The 20205-nt window shown below is 48.0% G+C and overlaps 1 protein-coding gene across 4 annotated transcripts in view; it reads left to right on the forward strand.

Moving 5' to 3' along the window:
- The first annotated feature begins 209 nt into the window (after positions 1 to 209).
- The window catches only part of IL1RAP (interleukin 1 receptor accessory protein), a 64208-nt gene continuing 44212 nt past the window's right edge, over positions 210 to 20205 (forward strand). For 3 of the 4 annotated variants that reach the window (XM_034781815.1, XM_034781811.1, XM_034781814.1), the window contains exon 1: positions 210 to 327. The gene's annotated coding sequence lies outside the window, so the exon portion shown is untranslated. Of the gene's footprint in view, positions 328 to 19183; positions 19333 to 20205 lie in introns of those variants that run through there. The other variant, XM_034781812.1, reaches the window with a different exon arrangement.

Below are 20205 nucleotides of genomic sequence, written 5' to 3' on the forward strand. Positions count from 1 at the left end.
AACCATTCCCCGCACCCCTCCTCCCCTTTCCCGGCACATCTGGCAGGGCAGATTCCCGCCCCTCCCTCCCCGCGCACAGCTGGAGGGCTCGTCCCTGCTGCCGGGAAAGCTCCGCCCACCCCGCCGAGGGGAAGGAAACCCTCCTTCGTTTGCATAATAAGACGTCACTGGGGGAGGCCGGGCCAATCAACCCCGCGGAGGGCGGAGTCTGGGCGGGGCGCTGGGCGGCGGGGAAGGTGCCGTAAGGAAAAGGGAAGAAGTCGCGGCACTCGGGCTGCGCTGCGTGCGGGACCCTCCGGCTGCGTGGCCCCTGGCGCCCCGGGGCAGGTGAGTGAGCCGGGTCGTGGATTGGCGCTGGGGCAGATGTGGGGTCCTGCAGCGCCAGATATGGGGTCCCAGATGTGAGGTCCTGCAGCGCCAGATATGGGGTCCCAGATGTGAGGTCCCGCAGCGCCAGATGTGGTGCAGAGCCAGATGTGGGGTCCTATAGCGCCAGATGTGGAAGCGCAGCTGTGGGTCCGGGCCCGGGCTCCGGATCGACTCCCCCTTGCTCAGCGGGGCATCGCGGGGAGCTGGGGGGCTCGTTTCCCCTCCCGATCCTCTCCGGGGCTGGTGTCGGGGAGCCCCCGCCCGTGACACCCCGGCTGCGAGCTCCGGGGAAGGCGGGCTGGGTTCCTTCTCGCCCTGGGCTGGTCCCTGGCGTGTAAACGGACCCTGAGCGCGGCTGCCCGGCCATGGGCAGTCGCTCCGGTGCGCTAAGGGATGGCAGGCCTGTGTCCCACGCGATTTCGCGAACTTTCAGCCCTCTGCAGAAAACTTTGCAAACACGAAATGTGTGGGGGTTGGGTTTTTGTTGTTGTTTGTTAAATCTTAACAGTTTTTTATTTTTTAAAAATCCTGCACAGTTTCTTTTTCTTTGTGTTCTAGCTCTGCCACAGATGTAGCCCTAGTTAAATCACTTAATCCCCCCGCCCAACCCCGCGCCTCGTGCCTCAGTTTCCCCGTCCATAACATGGGGAAATTAATTTGACTTGGTGAAAAAAGGGACAAAGTAAATCACAAATATGTGAGCAGGAGGAGGAAGCAGAAAGGTTAAAAGGCTGAATTCATTGATGTTTATAATGTGTTTTGAGATCTTGAGATGAAAGGCATTGTAAGTCATCACTGTTAGCATGAAATGGAGAGCCAGGTAAATAATGAGCTTTGTAATTTAATTTAATTTAATTGCTTTGGCTCAATAAATTTACATACACCAGCTTTTCAGATCCCCAAGGTCACTTAGAATAGTAGAGATTAGGTGGAAAGGAAAGATGCACTAAACCGTGCAAGATAGATTTGATAGAGGACGCACCCAGTATTAAAATGATCATAGCGAAAAGGGCCACAAATGCACACCTCAGCTGCTTCCACAGCACCTCCAGTATTCTCTGTATTCCCAGAAATGCAAACGGATTTGCTTTAATTCTCTCCTTTGGACTGGGGTGTGTGCAGGGAAATTGGACATGTTGATTCCTTGCCACGCGTCCAGTGGCACGGGGTGTAACTTTAATTTTCATCTGCACTTCAAGCAGAAGAGCCTTCAACAACGGCACTCTTGTGCTGTACATGGGGAGAAGAAGGGGGTGAGGGTGGGTCATACTGAAGATACAACATGAAAATAGACTGAAAAGGACATATCCAAGCATGCAGCGTTGCAATACAGAGAACAATCTGAACCTGATTAGACGCTGGCAGCAGCCGGACCCTTTTCGCCATGTGTGCTTGTGGAGGTCAGCTGCTTGCAAACAGAAAGCATTCTATAGCAGTATTTACAGAGAAACTGATGAAGTCTGGCTTGTTGTGTTGGAGCAGGGAGAAAGGCAGAGCATGGGGACTACATCTTGTAAGCCCTGCAGTTCTGTGACCTACGTGGGTTTCACATGAGTTGATTAATAAACACCACCAGGGACTGTCTCTCACTATGTGTTTGTACTGTGTCTGGAAGAATGGGTCCCTGATTTTGAGGCCTGTAGGTGCTACTGTAATACAAAACACACACATACACACCTCTGTGGTCTTCCTGCTGGCCACTCTTTCGTGGTTCAGCTAGTGATGATGCGCTGGCAAAATGTTTTAAACGTCCTTTTCTATTTTAAATAATTGGCTTTATTTTCATTTATTTTGTCATTGCACCAACTGCTTCTTTTATTTCTGAGATCCCAGCACGCACCTGATCAGATGTAATTAAAGCCGTTAATTTTCCTGACAGTCTGTTTTTAACTCTGCTGCCTTCTTTGTGGTCCCCGGCTGGTCCCTGGGCAGAAGTTCCTGAACGTAGATTTACACCCAGAGAAGGCTTGCAACCTGAGGTCCAATATCATTTATTAACTGTACTATAGACAGTATAAAGAGCTATTTATAACAGGCTGCTCTTGGCAGCCCCAGGGTATTTGCGTATTTTATTGTCATGCACCTGGCAGAAAACATATCTAGCATGTGTATGGATGGAGCTGGGAGCCAGGGCATCACCTTGTCCAAGCAGCTTCGTGATTATGTTGTAAGGTGCTGTCACAGGCACCCTGCTTTCCTGTTCCCACAGCGTATGTAGCTCTGGTGAGCAGTGAAAGATACAGTGGCTGAGTGTTGTATAGGCTGCTCATGTGGAAATACCCACAGAGTTCCTCTCTGATATGGACTTATCTACCGGATTTGTCTGTTTTCTATGCCCCACTTGGGTAAGTGATTTTGCTCTGGCATAACATGGGAGAGGGGCTGGGCACGGGGCACTGGGGAGCAGTAGGCAGAGATGGGGAGGAGTGAGAATCGGACGTAGGAGGCTGGGTGGGATGTGGAGAACATGGTGTTGAGGCAGAAACAAGGGGCTGGGGGAGCGTGTTGGCGGGGGAAAGATAGACCTTGGTGGCTAGGACAAACTGAGGGGCAGCCTAGGGATGAGAGGGGTTTGGGGAACATTGGGATAAAGGTTTGAATTGGAGGAGCGGGCAGTGACGGGTAGCTGGGGTGCATAAGGGTGAGAGGATGGGTGGGCTCCAGGCTGGAAGGTGCATGAGGTGAGGAGGTAGGTAGGACTGGATGCATGAGGGTGAATGGAGAGCATAGAAGTGAGGGGACTCTGGGGGCTTGCCTAAGGGCGAAGAGGGGAGGCAAGGAGGTGATAGGCCACTTAGAGGCCTAGCGGGGGCCTGGGGATAAAGAGGAACCTAGGGGGCTGGGAGAGACACTGAGGCCAAGGGGTGCCCAGGTGAGCTGTAGGACCAGGGAAGGCTCAGCAGGCCGGGATTGTCTCTTTCTGAAGCGCACACCCTAGAAGGTGGAGAAGAGAGAGAGAGATTTTTGTCTGAACTGCACTCCTCAGGGCTGACCTTGCGAGGCGCTGTGGGCCTCCAACTAGGAGCCATGCAGTCAGCTTCTGCTGAAGTCCATAGGAGGCCCCAGCGCTGCCTCCTATTCCCTCCCATCTCTTATCATCCCCTTGAATTTTATTTCAGTCCTTGACAAGCAGAGGACGCTGCCGGCTGTCAAACCCTCTCTCCTTTTGACAGGAGTCTGGGGTGGCACAGGCAGAATTTGCCCTGCAGAACGCTTATTACAGCTGATGACGTGTGAGAAGGAAAGAACCCAGCTTGTCTCGTAGAGCCCAAGCTGAGTTTTCAGGGCTGGTAGTTAGAGAAGCTGCAACCTGTGTGTGGATGTGTGTAAAATATGCCAGCCAACTGCTTCAGCCATGCTGTGCTGGTCTTTCATTGACTCTTACGGTCAAGGTGAAGTGAAGTGCTTTAGAAAATAAAAATACATTCGCCTAAAAATACAAGTGGCTCCATGTTAGCAATGAGCTGAGACACTTGCAGTGTTGAAGATCTGAGTTCAAGACCTCCTCGGGGTGTCTTTCTCCCAGCTCAGCTGGTGGTTTTCACCGACACTGAAAGCAGAGCGGAGAACTGCATCCTTGGACAGTCCTGCTTATTTAGCTGAGTTGGTAGCACCCTGGGGCTCACAGCCGGTGTTCCTTCCAGCAGTGCTGTCTCAGCAAGGTAGACCAGATGCAGTGGCAGAAGGAAAGAATAGAGAGTTGTCATGTTTGCCACGCGTAAACTGACTTCTCTGTCCCTGCCAGTTCCAGGCCTCCTGGGAATCTGGAAATTACTTGGAGGCAGAGCTCACGCGAATCCTTTTCCAACTGCGGAGCTGCCTGGCCTGTAACCCCAGCCCACTTCTCTTAGGGTGACCAGACAGGAAATGTGAAAAATCGGGATGGGGTGGGAGGGCTAATAGAAACCTATTTAAGAAAAAGACCCCAAAATCGGGACTGTCCCTATAAAATCGGGACATCTGGTCACCCTAACTTCTCTACAAGCTGCCATCAGCTGAATGTAGCATCCTGAAATTAGGCTTCTGCTAGATTGACACCAAATATCCTCTTAATTTGGGCCTGAATTTAGGATTTTTTTCCCCAAAACATAAGGCTAATTTAATGTTTCTCTGAAAAAAGCCCATAACATTGCAGCATTCACAGGCGGGACAAAACTTGAAACTGGAGAGACACGAAATTGAAGTGTCAGTTTTTGTTGTGTGACCGAGAAAGGCAGAAGTACAGGAAAAATAATGAAAAAGCAAATTGGCTTTTCGAAGAGTCTTCAGTTGTAGTAATCTAAGGTGTTGTCAGGACTGCAAGGACAGTTTGTTAAAAAAGAAATGTTTAATCTGTTACCGTCTCTTTAATTTAGATGCACAGTGTTTTCTTAAACTTTCTAGATTCCTTGTATTAGACAAATCAAAAAGCAAGACAGACAATTTTGTCATAGTCCTTGATTCTGCCGGCATTTATGCACGTGAGTAACTTGATGCATGTGAATAGTTCAATGGGACCATGCTTGTTTATAATTTACTCATGTGCATGAGTGACGGCACGACACTGGCCTTCATGCTTAGAGCTAACTGAATGTCACATTATTATTAATTATTATTATTAGGGCTGTCAAGCGATTAAAAAATTAATCGTGATTAATCATGTGATTAATCGCACTCTTAAACAATAGTAGAATACCATTTATTTAAATATTTTTGGATGTTTTCTATTTTTTCAAATGTATTGATTTCAATTACAACACAGAATACAAAGTGTACAGTGCTCACTTTATATTTATTTTTGATTACAAATATTTTCCCAGTAAAAAACAAAATAAACAGTATTTGTCAATTTATCTAATACAAGTACTGTAGTGCAATCTCTTCATCGTGAAAGTTGAACGTACAAATGTAGAATTATGCACACAAAAAACTGCATTCAAAAAATAAAACAATGTAAAACTTTAGCGCCTACAAGTCCACTCAGTCCTACGTCAGCCAATCGCTCAGACAAGTTTGGTTACAATTTGCAGGAGATAATGCTGCCCGCTTCTTGTTTACAATGTCACCTGAAAGTGAGAACAGGCATTCGCATGGCACTGTTGTAGCCAGCGTCACAAGATATTTACATGCCAGATGCGCTAAATATTCATATGTCCCTTCATGCTTCAACCACCATTCCAGAGGACATGCGTCCATTCTGATGATGGGTTTTGCTCAATACAATCCAAAGCAGACCAACGTATGTTCATTTTCATCATCTGAGTCAGATGCCACCAGCAGAAGGTTGATTTTCTTTTTTTTTTGGTGGTTTGGGTTCTGTAGTTTCCGCATTGGAGTGTTGCTCCTTTAAGACTTCTAAAAGCATGCTCCACACCTCGTCCCTCTCAGATTTTGGAAGGCACTTCAGATTCTTAAACCTAGGGTTGAGTGCTGTAGCTATTCTTAGAAATCTCACATTGGTACCTTCTTTGCGTTTTGTCAAATCTGCTGTGAAAGTGTTCTTAAAAAAAACGTGTGCTGGGTCATCATCCGAGACTGGCAGAATGTGGGTAAAACAGAACAGGACACATACAATTCTCTCCCAAGGAGTTCAGTCACAAATTTAGTTAACGCACTATTTTTTTAATGAGCATCATTAGCATGGAAGCATTTCCTCTGGAATGGTGGCCGAAGCATGAAGGGGCATAGGAATGTTTAGTATATCTGGCATGTAAATACCTTGCAACACTGGCTACAAAAGTTGCCATGCGAACACCTGTTCTCACTTTCAGGTGACATTGTAAATAAGAAGTGGGCAGCATTATCTCCTGTAAATGTAAACAAACTTGTTTGTCTTAGCGATTGGCTGAACAAGCAGTAGGACTGAGTGGACTTGTAGGCACTAAAGTTTTACATTGTTTTGTTTTTGAGTGCTGTTATGTAACAAAAACAATCTACATTTGTAAGGTACACTTTCACAATAAAGCGATTGCACTACAGTACTTGTATGAGGTTAACTGAAAAATACTATTTATTTTGTTTATTATTTTTACCGTGCAAATATTTATAATAAAAATAATAATATAAAGTGAGCACTGTACACTTTGTGGTGTAATAGAAATCAATATATTTGAAAATGTAGAAAAACATCCAAAAATATTTAATACATTTCAATTAGTATTCTATTGTTTAACAGTGCGATTAATCGCGATTCATTTGTTTGAGTTAATCGCGTGAGTTAACTGCAACTAATCAACAGCCCTAATATTATTATTATTATTTATTTGTTTTACCATAGTGCCCAGGGGCCCTAGACATGGCCCATTGTGCTAGGTGCTATACAAACCCAGAACAAAAAGACACTACTTGCCCCAAACAGTTTACTGTCTAAGACAAGAGACAACAGATGGATATAGACTGAGGCGAGAGTACCAGGAAACAATGAGACAGTATTGGTCAGCATGATGCACATAACCTTATCTAGCTCTATATTTATATCAGGGTTAGTAAGAAGCACGCTACATTTTTCCTCAGAGAGATTTTACGTTTGTTTTGCCTTTTTCTTTCTGTTTACACTTGTAGTTCTTTCTTTCTTCTTGATTGTTTTACCTTTGCTCCTAGGTCTGAATAATGACCTAATTGCTGTTAATTCCACCATCGGGGAATCAGATTTTTGAACGGGTAGAAATCATTTCTATCTGTTAGGTTAACACTAGTGGTTTAAGGTGTTACATTGTGACTTGGAACGAGGCCAAATGTTCTGGTGCTTGATTTAAGATTCTCCTGGTGATATTTAATCTGGCTTTTTTAATCATTTAAGAAACCAAGAGGAATGTAGTTAGATTTACAAAATGCATTTGGGCATATGCTCAACATCCTTTTTAATAAAACCTAGCAGCTCAATCTTGCTCAGGCTGAAGTCAGTCGTTGTTTAGCTCCTGACTTCTATGAGAACAGGAACGAGCCCTTATTCTGGCAAAGGTTTTACTGAAAGACGTCTATTTTTTCACAGCAATAAATTGCGTTTCTTTTGCGCCCATCTGCTGGGGCTTCCCATGTGCCCAGCAAACCAGCCAGAGACAGTTTGTTCTAAGGAGAGTTGCTAAATAACTGTTGTTATTTAATCAGGATTTAAACCCGTGTTTTCAGTGGTGGGTAACCGGTGCATTCCTCCATGACCCCGCCACGGCCTACAGAACTAAGGGAATTAATTGAATATTTTGCACCTGCAGGGTATTTGATAGCCTCACATCTCTAAGCACATTAAAAACATTGATTAAGATTCACACTTCCCCTGTGAGGTAGGAAGGTATTGTGCTCCTTAGGTAGGTGGGGAAAGTGTAGCATGAAAAGCTTATGGCCCAAATTCTCATGAGCTTCCACTAATTTAGGGCATCTCAGTTTTGGGGGCCGAGATCGTCAAAGGTATGTAGACACCTGACTCCCATTGCCCAGTTTGAGTCACCAAGGTCCTGATTGTCAGAAGGGCTGACTACCGTGGGTGCTCTGTACCCAGGGCCGGCTCTATGTTTTTTGCCACCCCAAGCGAAAAAAAAGAGTGCCGCCCCTCCGTAACAACTCCCCCCGAGCGCTGCGCCACCGAAACACCCCCCCCCCCACCCCCCCCCCGAGCGCTGCGCCGCCGAAACCCCCCCCCCAAGCACCATGCTGCCCCACCCCACCAAAACACCCCCCCCGAGTGCTGCGCCGCCGAAACAAAAACAAACAAAAACCTTGAGCGCCGCCCAGCTGACCAAAAAAAAACCAACCAAAAAACCCCCCTTGCGCCGCCCCGCCGAAACAAAACAAACAAAAAATAAAAAAAAACCCGAGCGCCCCCCCTTACAAGGTGCTGCACCAAGCACGTGCTTGGTCGGCTAGTGCCTGGAGCCGGCCCTGTCTGTACCTCTGAAAGTCAGGGCTTAGATGTCTCACGTTGGTCAACCAAAACTGGAGGAACCCTAAGTTAGGGGTCACTTTAGAAAACTTTTCCTAAGGGACATAGTCAAGGGCACAGCAAATCATGTGCAGAGCTGGGAGCAGAACCCTAACTCCTAGTCCCTTGCTCTAATTAGTACCACACTGCAAAAGGTAGGCACAGTGCAAAACCAAACAAAACCCCAACCAAACAAAAAGAATCCCGCCTCAGCCCACTTAGATTTGTCAGTGATTGCGGATAAAATGCCCTGAGCTGCGTAGAAATCCTTTACCCCTAAGTCTAGGGCTTTGCAAGCAAATGGTAAATACAGATAAATTATTTATTTTCTTCCGAATGATCCCGCCCTTATTTACAAATGATTGCGATAAGGCAGGAAAATCTCTACACTGTTGCACAACTCGGTCAGGCTGGCAAAGATGTGGAGGTTGGTGTACGCTGAATAAGCACACGCTCTTGCACAAGGACTGCCTCTTGGCTCTCGAAACACTTGACTTTAGCCACCCTTGCTTGTTAAAGTTCTGCTAGAGGCAGGCGCCGGCAGGTGGGGCGGAACAGGGGTGTGGGGAATACCTTGGGGGTCTGACACTCAGACGCCTTCAGACAAATAACATCCTCCTGCCAGAATGATGGGCTGCGCTGAGCCCGGGACCTTTACCCAATGTCTGAAGGGGACATTGATGGTCTGAGCTGGTCCCTTGCACGTTGCTGGTCCCGTTCTCCCCTGCTGGTTCCCAGAAAATGCCCACCTAGCCCTTTCCTGCCCACCCACCTGCATTGTTGGGGGTGGGCTGGCAAAGCAGACTCGCTGCGCCCCCCACCCGATTCCGGGCAGGTGTCTTCAGAGAGGTGTGCAGCCTGCCTCCTCACCCGCCCCGCCAGCCACAACGTCACTGCTGGAGTCCTCTACGCTGTGTGGGAGAAGCCGCAGAGCATGCCGGGCGGGGGTGAGCACCGCCTTAGTGAGAGAGGCCAGGGTGTGGGCAGCTAGTCCGGGTGGCTGGGAGGGGTAGCCAAGGTGTGGGTGTGGGGAGAACAGCGCCAATGGGGAGCCCTTCGAGTGTGACTGGGGACCCCGAGGCCTGTTCTGGGGAGGGTAGGAGCTCAGCCCAGCCATATTCATCTTTCCCTGTCCCCCAGGGAGAACCTCTCCCCCTTCCTGGAGCTCTGTGTCAGAGGAGCAGCCTGCAGCTCTCCTCCCGCGTCAGCTGGAGCCCGAGTCCCTGTGGGATTCAGTAACCACATGCTGCCGACAGGGCCAGGCAGACCTGGGCTGGGCCAGGCTATGGGACTGTCAGTGTCTGGGGCAGGGACTGTTTTTTTGTGGGAGTGTGCAGCACCCAGGACAGAGTATGAGTATGGGACGGGAGACGGAATCCACCCAGAGGGGCTGGGAATTCCTAGCTCACCGAATGCAGCGTTCCTGCCACCTGGCAAACAGAGTGCGTCCGTCCCTACCGGGCTCCCTACGTTACAGAGAGTCTAAGTGGTGGTTGCCAAAGGGGGTGAGCCTGTTGCTCCGGGGCCGCCGTCCTCCTCCTCTCTCGCTCCGTACTGCGAGGGATACAGCTCAGCACCAGCGAATCATGCTGTGCAATGGGCCGTGGTTTTTCAGCCCCGCCGCTTAGCTCAGGGCCATAACAGCGTAAGGCAGTGAAATTCAAAGGAGCCCTGTCCATATCCACTGGGTGCACCAAACGGGTATTTGCTGATAAGCAGCGTCAAGGGGCGAAAGGGGAAATTCTGACTGTATTTTTTGTGTGTGTGCATAGAGCTTTCTAAAGGAATGCCGTGGCTGAGCAGTAAGGAGGCGGCGGGGTTTGGTTGTGGGTGGTGCAGATTTTACAGTAATAAAGCACCCACTTCCTGGCAGCTGGGACTTGAAAACCCCAGAAATGAGACACTTGGAACTGTGGAGGTTTTAGCCTGAAGTGGTTTGTCTGCCTTGTGCCTGCGCCTCGCAGCCTCTGGAAATGTCAGCACTGCATACATTACCTTTTGTTTGTCCTTCAGCTTGGGGGATAAATTCATTGACCTCCTGAAATCAATCATATTCTCCCTGAATAATAAATATTGATGATCATCACAGCATTCCGCTGCTACTTTGAGTTCCGTTCCAGCCCTCCCTGCTTGTAGGTGCATGAGACACAGGTTCTCCTAGAAGGCTGCTCTCTAGATGCTTTCCATGGTATTTTAGGGTCCCTTTGTTTCAAAGTACATTTAATACTGCTGGTGAAGGGTGCCTAGTTGTGTCCTCTGGGCAGGTAAGCACAGGCACGGCTGGGACAAGTTTCCCATGCTTAGTGGTGTGCTGGGGATACCTAGGGGCCATCTGGAATCCCCCTTGTTAAAATCCTCCCAGCCAATTTAGGGAGCTCACCCCTCACCCCCTCCCGCCAGCGATCATCTGTCTTCAGGGCTCTTAAAAATATTTCTCACGAGCAGATTTGTTTTGCCATCATAATCCATCCATCCAGCAGACTTACCAGGCCACCATCAGCATGGTATCTGAGAGCCTCACAATCTGTGTGGTGTTTGACCTCCCAACACCAGTCTAAGGTAGCACAGTGCTATTATCCCCATTCTGCAGATGGGGAACTGGCGCCCCGAGAGGCTAAGTGACTTACTCAAGGTCCCACAGGAAGTCTGTGCTGGAGAAAATCGAACGCAGATCAGCGTCCTAACCATTCGGCCCTCCTTAGTGCATTAGATTGCATCACGTATCAGGTCTCTCCTTCACTCACCGCTTCCCATTAACATTGCTCAGTGCACTCAGTGTGTTTTTTCAGGAATAAAGTATAAACCTGGTCAGCAAAAATCCCACCCTCGGATGAGTTTGTTTCCCCACTGGTGTCTCCTCTTTCCCTTGTTACGATTACGAGCAGGTGGTTTTGTTTAAATGGGGGGAGGGAGGGGAATGAAAAGATTGCCCTGTCCCATACTTGGGTCCCTCAGCAATTTGCTTGGCCCTGCCCCCTTGCATGGGCTTCGACAGAGGCTTTGCAGGGACCCCTTGTTAAAATATTACCAGCATGTCACTGTCCCAAGTGCTCCTCAGCCCTGCCCTAGGCTGGATTTGAATTGGCTCCCAAGAGGTGAATGGGTCTTTTTTCGCTATTTATTTTCACTCTGGCTGAATTGCAAATGGCTATAGGGATTTTAAGAAAAATCAAGATATAAATGACATCAGATCTGCCTTCTAGCAGAGACACAGGGCCCGATCCAAAACCCACCCGAGCCAATGGGAATCTTCAGTGGGAGTTGGAACAGACCCCAAGTTTGCAAAAGCTCAGTCCTAAAAGGAGGAATGTGTGAAACAAAGGATTGTAACAGACGCAGCTTTAACAATAGCTATTGCTGTCTTGTGTCTGCTATAAAATAAGGACATTATAGACACACTCCAAAGAAAGATGGATACATGGTTTAAAAAAAAAAAAGTCAGCCTTGCTTCTCAGCTAAGGTCTCAAACACTTGGGTTTTGTCTACACAGGGATTTTAGCCAGTGAGGCAGCTATGCTGCTGGTGCTGCAAATGCCTGGATGGTTTTTACCAATGCAGCTTTCATCAGGGTGCGCTGAAGTAATGGAAATCATGCTGCATGAGTGTAAACTGTGTCTTTGCTAGGGGTTGATACTGGGGTAGCTCCACTGTTGGCTCCCATCCCAATGGCGAAGACGCCTGAGCTATTGAAAACGCCTGGTTGCGGAGCTGGAGATGTAGCAACGTGTGGGGTTTGGTGGTGATTGCACAGCAGAGGATGGGGAAAAAATAACACTTCATGGTTCTTGAAATGGGACTTTGAGACACTGGGGAACTTTTCTTCGCCAATGTCTGGATGAGTGACTTGCTGGGTCAAAGGCAGGCAGAGAATTGGAGAGATTTGTGAAGTGTCAACGTAAGGGGTAGGCAGGAGACAGGTTTCTGTCCCACCAGAATGTTTGAGATTTTAAAAAAAGAATTCCTCTCCCAAATCAGGAAGAAAAAATGAATTATTGATTTTTATGCTAAATTTTCATGAACTGACAAACTGAAAAAAATGTCAGTTCATGTCAATCAAAATGTTTTGTTCTGATAATTCCAAAATGTTTCATTTCAATTTATAAGAACATAAGAATGGCCGTACTGGGTCGGATCAATGGTCCATCTAGCCCAGTGTCCTGTCATCCGACAGTGGCTGGTGCCAGGTGCTTCCGAAGGAGCGAACTGAACAGGGCAATTATCGAGTGATCCATCCCCTGTCGTCCAGTTCCAGTATCTGGCAGTCAGAGGCTTAGGGACACAGAGCATGGGGTTCATCCCTGACCACGTTGGCTAATAGCCATTGATGGACCTGTCCTCCATGTCCATGGATTTTGATCTGTTTTTTTTCTGTTTTTAATATTAAGTGAAATTTTGCAACGAAAAGTCATTTTGAACCAGAAAACCAAAACTTTTCATTTGGAAAAATATCAAAATGTTCTGTTATGACAATTCTAAAACACTTTTTTTTCCAACTGTATTGAGTTGGCAAATTCCTCAAAATTAGCTCTTTCCTACAGACAGTTCTGGTTTTGATAAATCGATATTTTTGGTGGGGAGAAAAAAGTTTTGTTGAAAGGGGAGCCTAGACAGTGACATTTTTCAGACATCTTCACCCCCCCAGTAGGCTCCTCCCATTCCTCCCCTCCACTGGACAGGGCACAGATTGGTTCTGCTGATGATCTCCTTTTGTCTGAAAAAAGCCACTTCCTATTTCAAATCTGCTGATTGCAGAGATCTCCAGCAGGTGGGATTTAAATGTCATCACCCAGCCATGGCAACTTCCTCATGCTGTAAACCACTAGTCACGGGATCCAGCCAGGAGCTTTCCTCAGCGAACATCTCCTGTGCACCAGCCGAGCTCCAGATACAAGCACTCTGTCCATTGGAGTGCTGCCTTGTCGCCTTGAAGATGTGGGTTGCTGTTGTGATCTCCTGCGTGGTCTGTTTCTGTTCGTATGCCCGGGCCAGTCAAAGCCATGCAGCTGGGAATCCTCCTTTTTTCACAGATTCCAAGGCCAGGAGGGACCGTTGTGATCTGACTTTCTGTAGAACACAGTCTGACTTTCTGTAGAACACAGTCCAGAGAATGTTCCCAAAATAATTCCTAGGGCCGAGCTTTTAGAAAAACATCCAATCTTGAAATTGATCTGTGATAGAGAATCCACCACGACCCTTGGCAAATTGTTTCAATGGTTAATTACTATCACCGTTAAAAATATACGCCTTATTTGCAGTTTGAATTTGTTTAGCTTCAACTTCCAACCCTTGGTTCATTTTATACTGTTCTCTGCTAGATTGAAGAGCCCATTATTAAATATTTATTCCCTTTGTATGGGGGGGATAGCTCAGTAGTTTGAGAATTAGCCTGCTTAAACCCAGGGTTGTGAGTTCAGTCCTCAAGGGGGCCATTTAGGGAACTGGGGTAAAAATCTGTCTGGGGATTGGTCCTACTTTGAGCAGGGGGTTGGACTAGATAACCTCCTGGGGTCCCTTCTAATTCTATGTAGATACTTGTAGACTGTGATCAAATCATCCCTTAACCTTTTCTTTAAGTGAAATTGATTGAGTTCCTGAGTCTATCACCATAAGGCAAGTTTTCTAATCTTTTAATCATTCTTTGGGCTCTTCTCTAAACCCTCTCCAATTTATCAACGTCCTTCTTGAGTTGTGATGCCAGTACTGGACACAGTACTCCAGTTAAAATAACCTCTCTATTCCTACTCACGAGTCATCCTAGACATCCCAGGATCACATTAACTATTTTGGCCACTGTCACACCGGGAGCTCATATTTAGCTGATTATCCACCACAACCTCCAAATCTTTTTCAGAGTTCCCTGGATAGAGTCCCCCATCCTGCAAGCATGACAAAGAATGTATTCTTTGTTCCTAGATGTATCATTTAGCTGCATGAAAACACATGCACTTTGCTTGTGTCCCGCTTACTAAGCAATTCACATCCCTCCGAATCAGTGACCTGTCCTTTGCATTATGTACCGCTCCCCCAAGTTTTGTGACATGTGCCCTCCTTCACTCCCCCCACCTCCCACTTCTCCCAAAGTGTTGGATTGCTTTGAATGCTGCTACTGGTGTCAGGAAGGGTTCCCTTCCCCAAAGAACAGCAAAACATTGTTTCCCTACCTGCTATTCACATCGGGCTTCATAGCGAAGGATTAACACTTTTCAGAACTGCGGAGCTTTAAGGTTATGGGAAGAAGAAGAAACAACCCTCCTTCTGCTCTGACATCCCTGATGCAGGCAGCGCTGCAAGAATGCGGAGCTCCAATTTGCCTTCCTGTCTGTTGTCAATCACCCGGGCCAAAGTAGAGTACTTCTGGAAGGCTTATGGGCCCCTCTTGAGCCAATGCAACGTGTATCTTATTTGTATAGGGTTTATAATGAATATATAACACAGGGTTTGGAAAACATTTACCAAGCACCTACTAGCCAGAGGACTAAAGCTACTGGCCTACTGGAAAGAGCTGAAAGGCCTGGTATAAATGAAAGTAGTGTCTGACACAGTGTCCCCTGCAGAAGCAGCGATGGTGTTACCTGGCCCAAGGCAGATTTCTTTCTAACTCCCAGTAGTGAGCGATTGGCTTAAGAGGAGGGTTTAGATCTACTCTGTCTTGTGCCGGTTTCCTACCGGTGTAGCTCCATTGACATCAGTGGAGTTATTCCTGACTCTCGCTGGCGTATGTGGGATCCGAATTTTAATTTCTTGGGTGGGGAAAAGGGAGTCAATTTCTCTGCCTATTGTCGGTGCTTCTATGGCCCTATTTCCATAGAATCTGAGTGCCTCACAGTCTGTGATGTATCTCTTATAGGGAAATAGGACAAGTTCAAAATATTTTTCTGTTCTGAAACAAAAGCAAAAATTTCAAACTTGAAATGAAATTCCCCCATGTTCAATGCAATCGAAATGTTTCACTCTGATTTTGACATTTAAAATAAAATAGAATGTAAAATGAAAGAATTTTCGAGACAAAAATTCCTGGCCACCTCTAGTATTTATCCTCCCATCGGCCCTGTGTAGCAGTGCTATTATCCCCATTGTACAGAGGGAAACTGAGGCACAGAGGTTAAGTGACTCACCTGGGGTCACACAGGAAGTCTGTGGCAAAGCAGGGAAATGAACTCATGTCTTCCAAATCCTATACTAGTTCCCTAAGCACTGTACCATCCTTTCAGTGGCGATAGGCAATTGTTTTGGGCCTTAATCAGGGGCTTTTATTCTTAACGTGTCGCTAGATCATTCCGTCTCACTGCGTCTTCTGTGTCACTGGTGACATGGGGCCAGATTCTGGGCTTAATTTGTGCCGGATGTAACTCCACTGGCTGTAGTATAGTCACAGCCGGGGTGGATTTGACCTTCAGGCGAGATGCATGTGTTTTTCTAAGGGCAGAATTCAGCCTACCTCGTTGGCCGGCCGGACTGCCTCTGAGATTAGGGTACTCTGTGTGTAGTGGACTGGCCAGTGTATTCAGTATTGGATTGTTGTGGCAATTCCCCCTATTGCATTCTTAAAAGCTTCCTGCGAAGGGAGACTTTAATGAGCACACCGCTTCCCAGAGAGGGAACGTTGGGGTCTGAAAACCCACAGCGTCTGCTATTGCTCATGCTCTCGGCACAGTCCCGTGTGACGTTAGGCTGCTCGGAAGAGCTCTCCATGGAACGTGCAAACTCACCACACTAATGGTTTGCTTCCTGGGAGATGTGTGCGGAAACCCTGAGAAACTCGAACAAACGGCAGTGTCATTCAATGCCAAAATCGCCTCCGGAAGAGTGATCTGGTCCGAAAAAAACCACAGTAAGTCCCAGCTAAATGGAGCCCAGATGGTTTATGCTACAGTTATTCTCTTCATTGTTCGATTTACTTCTGCAGACATTGAAAAGCAAGAATATGTCCTTAAGGGCTGAAGGGCCTTTTCCCAGCTTCCATTAGTGCATTTATCTTTTTCTTTGCAGCTGCTTTTGTTGACTGTCCCTTTCCCCCCCTCGTTGGTTCTCTTAGTTTCTTTGCTTTAATTATATTTTTTCTTGTATCCCTTGAATGCCAGGATAAAAAAATCCTAACTGAGCAACCAGCCATAGAATCGTAGGACTGGAAGGGACCTCGAGAGGTCATCTAGTCCAGTCCCCTGCCCTCATGGCAGGACTAAGTATTATCTAGACCATCCCTGACAGGTGTTTGTCCAACCTGCTCTTAAAAATCCCCAATGATGGAGATTCCACCACCTCCCCAGGCAATTTATTCCAGTGCTTAACCACCCTGACAGTTAGAAAGTTTTTCCTAGTGTCCAATCTAGGCCATCCTTGCCATCTAGGCCCATTGCTTCTTGTCAGTCTTCAACCCTTGTCCTGTGCAAGGTGTGGGCCAGGTTCTCCAGAGGAGCTGAGCTCTGACTGGGTGTGTTATCTGTGAATGATCCGAGAAACCTCCTCTGATGAGGAGAAGAAAGGAATCCTTTCCTTCTCCCGCACAGCACTGTGCAGGGGCTGTGCTGGGCACTAGAAGCCATCCATCGGGGAAGGAATCTATGAAGTGATGGGTCTCTGGCCCTGCTGCCCCATTGCAGGGAGCCGTGGCGAGCACATGACATACACCCCTGTGTGCACCCCTCCAGAATTCTGGTCCCCCTGCAGTGAGCCAATTTCTATGGGAGACCTGAGAACCCAAGGGAGAAAGGGTCGTTTTGTCCTATGGGCAAACGATTGGAGCACAGGGTGGAGCTGTGAGAGCGCCTAGCCTGCATCTATCACCCATTTAGCTGGATCCTCCAGCCCAGTGCCTCCCTGGAGCCCTTCCAGGTACATCCAGGCAGTGCAGGACAGAGCGAGCTGTCCTCCTGGTTGTCAGTCTCAGCAGGGAGGCCAGAGACTGAACCAGCCTCTCACCCCAAGAGGTCAGCTCCTTGCTGGCCTGGCTTGAGGTGCACTAGTGGGGAGGGATAGCCGGGGGCGTGGGAGACCCGGGTTTAGTTCCCTGCTCTGCTCTCGCCTCCCTGTGTGCCTTGTCTTTCTGTGCCTCATTTGCTCCACCTCCCAGGGGTGCCACGAGGATGAACGTACGAGGTTCTCAGATCCCACGGTGACGGGGAGCCGGATAGCGAGATAGGTGCATCCCAGAAGCTTGTGCCGTGCTGCCCATTGTCTTCCTCCAGGGCTGCTTTCCCCAAGGACCGAATTCAAAGGGGAGAAATGAAAGCCGATAAAGGGATGGAACCAATTGCTCACCAAACTTGGCACGCCGACTCAATCCGCCTTGCTAGCTTTCCCACATCTGCAGCCCTCCTCTTGGGCTGAGCGTATTAACCTCCCAGCAAAGGCAGTGGGAGCTGAGAGTGCTCAGAGCTACTCAGCGCCTTGCAGGATTGATCCTGGAGAGAACTGCAGGGAGAAAGCAGGGCAGACCCCGCTCCTGCCATTTGGAGCCTGTTATTTCCCCCCCTGAAGTGTCCCATTAACTTTATCGGCCCTCTCAGCCGGAGCACTTAGTGGGAAGTCTTTGAGGGGAGCTTTGGTTCCATGTGCAGTAACGTGGCTTCTCCGCGAAAAGTAAAAACCTGTCAGGGCTTTAGAGGGGCTCAAGGACAGAGGCAGTGTAGTGGAAAATACAGCGTCGTTGTCCTTTAGAATGGGCGCAGGATCTTTGGACAGAAAAAGCTGTCGTTACTTCTGATGGTATTTTTTGCCCTGGTGTTGGATACGTTGTAAAGCAGTGAGCGATTCTGGGTGGTGTATGAGAACTCCAGGTAACGATGCGTGTACAGAGAGCGGAGTAGCGAATTTGCAGAACTCCGATTACCTTTAGTGGAGCAAGCTTCAGCAGTGTCGGCTTAGACTGGGCATTAGGGGCCTGTGCCATTGTTCCTAGGGGTCCAGCTCTTAATTCTGAGCGTGTCCTGCAAAGAAAGGCTCCCCTCCGTCACCCTGTGCATGCCATTGTACTTGTTCAATGGCAGAGCAGCCGATGAGTGCCAGACCAGGAATGGAGAAGTTGCTGTAATCTGACACGCTCTGTGTCTGTCTCCAATGATAAGATCTCCGGAGAGCCTGGAATGAACCAAAAATTAATCAAACTGTTGCGCTGCTCCGGATAATGCAACTGGGAGGAAGTTGCAGAAACACTTGATTTCATACTAAAAAAAAAAACAAAAAAAAAAAATTTGGGCCAGTTTGTGGAGCCCTTAGGGGATCACCTTGCTCTTGGAAGTAGAGACCCATTGGCTTTAATAGGATTGTTTGGGGGAGCCAGTCCTCATCTGCACAGCTAAAGGATGCAAAAAAGAGCCCACTGAGATTAAGGCTGAATTCATGTCACAATGGGCGAGGGTATAGCAGCCCAGCTGATGGCAGTGGGCCAAACTCAGCCCTGGGGTAAGCGGGAGAAGCTCCCCTAAAGCCTCTTCCACCAAGGCTGACTTTGTCCTGTTTTGCGTAAATGGGGAGGGAGTGGGTTCCATGAAAAGTAGGAAGAGGGCTCATTTGTGGACTTATTTTGATGAGGAAACAGGGAAGACTTTGCTGCACACGCAAGAGAACACACAAGACGCTGTGATGTTTGTCATCGTCAGATCTGACAACAGCCAGGCGGTGCGAGAACTTTGCCCCCACTTCTGATTAAATGTATCGCCTTTCCCAGCTCCAGCCCTCTGTGCTGTCAGCTCTCTGTTCCCCACTGAGCAGTCGCGACCTCTCTCTTTCCTCCGTCTGACCGGCCTGAAAGAAAACAAATAAAGAGTTGTTTTGTTGTCCGTGAGGGAGGCTGGCAGGTAGCAGAGCTGGTGTTTCTTTTTTAGCCCTGGAACTGTTCTGAATGACTCAGGCAGGTATTTACGGGGCAGCAGTAATGCAGGATTAGGCTATCTGATGGCATTTCACTTTGGATGACAGAAATGCCGCCAGAAGACCAGGTCTCTTCATTTTTATTGAGGGCTGGTAATTGGCTCCCAGAGGAAGAAAACAGCTCATGAAAAACAAACACAAATGTCTGGATTGTCAGGTCTCTACTGATCTTTAGTGCTCAGACTCTGGGAACAATCCTGGTACGTACCAGCAGGAATTGGCTCCCTGCATGTTTAGAGACAGCCAACGAGAGGTGAGAGTAGGACCTCATTTGTCATGAGTCCTCGCAATGGACCATCAGTGGGACCTTCGTGCTCTGTAACTCTAGAGCCAAGCACATTCAACGCAAACCTGCCCTATAGTGAAAGGTTTGAGAAGCTCAGTCTGTTTAATAAGAGAAGGTGAAGAGGTGAGTGATCTTAGTGTTACATGGGGAGTCTTCTGAGAGTAGAAGGCTCTCTAGCGGATGAAGGCAGAACAAAATCCAGTGGCTGGAAGTTGGAGCTAGATAATTTCAGGCTCGAGATAAGATGCATGTTTTTTTAACAGTGAGGGTAATTAGCTCTTGGGACAATCTACTTAGGGATGTGGTGGAGTCTCCATCACTTGGAGTCTTTAACTGAAGATTTAATGTTTTTTTCTAAAATAATCATGCTCTAACTCAACCACCAAGATATGGGCTAGATGCAGAAATTACTGGGTGAAATTCTCTGGCTTGTGTTCTACAGGAGGGCAGCTAGATTTTCTGAGGGGCCGGAGATGGATAACCTTTCTTCCTCATCTCCCTCCTCATCCCTTCTGTGGGCAAAATGCATCCGATCCCACCTTCCCAACTCCACCTCCTGAGACCCGGAAGATGGCCCCTCTCCCAGGGAGGCAACAACCTTACACTCCTTGCCCCATCATCCTGCCTATTCCTTGCTAGCCCGCTTCCTGGTGTGACTGGCGCCCACCAACCTCCCTCCACTTAATCCAAAGTCAGGCGAGGTTTGGGAGAAGCAGCAGGCTGGGAAGCAGGGTGCTTTGTGGAAGCTTGCTGGGAAGAAGGAGGGAGCGTTCCTGGGGCAGATGAG

The sequence above is a fragment of the Trachemys scripta genome, chromosome 9, assembly GCF_013100865.1.
Source record: "Trachemys scripta elegans isolate TJP31775 chromosome 9, CAS_Tse_1.0, whole genome shotgun sequence".
Taxonomy (NCBI): domain Eukaryota; kingdom Metazoa; phylum Chordata; order Testudines; family Emydidae; genus Trachemys; species Trachemys scripta.